Source organism: Propithecus coquereli, unplaced genomic scaffold (assembly GCF_000956105.1).
Source record: "Propithecus coquereli isolate 6110/MARCELLA unplaced genomic scaffold, Pcoq_1.0 Scaffold94, whole genome shotgun sequence".
NCBI lineage: Eukaryota > Metazoa > Chordata > Mammalia > Primates > Indriidae > Propithecus > Propithecus coquereli.
In genome coordinates this window covers 5,178,486-5,180,264 of record NW_012155729.1, presented here as the reverse complement: position 1 = coordinate 5,180,264, position 1,779 = coordinate 5,178,486, and positions in this window count along the sequence as shown.

Here is a 1,779-nt window from a genome sequence, read left to right as displayed (position 1 = left end):
TGGTTTTAAATAAGTAAATTCTTTATTCAGGGTTTTGGTCCTAAATATATGAGTTTTTCCTTTAGTACATTTTTATGGTGAATTACATTAATACATTTTCTAATTCAAACCAATTTTTGCAAATCTGGAATAAACCCAACTTGGTCAGGAGACTTAATCTTTTTATACCTTCCTGGATTCAGTTTGCTTGTGTTTCATTTAGAATTTACTTTTTGCATTTATGTATATGAGCATGATTGTCCTATAATTCTTCTTTGTCATATTCTCTTATCTTTTTTTTGATATTAAGGTTATACTAGCCTCATGAAATAAGTTGGGAAATAGTCTCTCTTATGTCATTCGCAAGAGTGTTTGTAAAAATTGGAATTATATTTTCCCAGAATTGTAGTATAACTGATTTATACCACTATCTGGACCCATTGTTTTCCTTGTGGGAAGAAAGGTAGCTATAGATTATTTATTTAATGAATAGAATTATTCATATTTAACATTTTCTCCTTTTAATTAAGGTATAATTTGTATAAAGTGCACAAATCTTAAGGGAATAGCTTGACGAATTTGTTTTTTTCAAATGTGTCCACCTGTGTAAGCACCACCCACACCAAGATATAGAATACTATTTCCAGCAGTCCTGCAGGCCTCCTTGAACCCATTCCCATTTGACCCTCAGCCTGAAAGAGAAAACATTATTCTGACTTCTATCACCAAACTTAACTTTGCCATTATTTGAACTTCATATAAATGGAATCATACAGTATGTTCTTGATTTGTCTGACTTGCTCACCATTTCTGTGAGATTTCTCCACATCATTGCTTATAACAGTAGTTCGTTTTACTTTCATTGTGTTATTATCATTTCGTTTTACGGATATACAACAATTTATGCATTCTATAGTCGATTGACATTTGGGTTGTTTCCAACTCTTCTTGAATCAGTTTAGGTTGGAAATTGTTTTAGGAATTTGTCCAATTTGTGTAAGAATTCAAGTTAATTGTCATAAAATTATAACATTTTCTTATATTTGTAATCACACTACAGCTGTATTGTATCACTCTATTTTTTTTTTTTTTTGTCTAATATTACTTATACATCCACTGTTTTTTTTCTGGTCAGTTATGCCAGAGATTAGTCAATTTTAATAGTAAATCCATGGATGCCAAACTACTCAATAATAGGGGATATCCCTTGATTTTGTCCATTAAGAGAATCTAAGCCTCAAGAGCTTGAAAAGCTAAGCTTATTGTAAGCATATTATAATAAGCTTTTTCAGAATACTGAGGGGAACTTGCTTGTAGCTGTCTAACTAAAACATCATTTTCTCGACTTTTTCAAAAGCAAGGAAATTCTGATGCAATATGACATGATGTCTTTATAGCTGGAAAAAGAAATTTCTAGCAACTCTTCATGGAAGATTGCAAAACAGTCTCAAATTCTTTCCATTCCTGTGATGTGTGCCCCTTTGCAGTGTGACTTGGCCATTCCTTCTTTGAGATGTGGAAGCTATTTCCTATGCTAGGTCACGTGACTTGCTCTGGCCAGTGGATCATTAGCAAATGTGATGCAAGCAAAGGCTTGAAAAGTACTTGCACATTCGGGCCTCCCATCCTATGTGGCTGGAATCTTTCTGCTATTGTCAGAATGAGCCTGGCGTAGACTCCCATGGCTATTGATACAGCTGACATCACACCAACCTCTAGATGAGTGAGGCCAAGTCAGAACATTCAGCCCTGGCCAGGCTGTTCCAGACCAGAAAAGCTGCCCAGTGAATCCACAGAAGA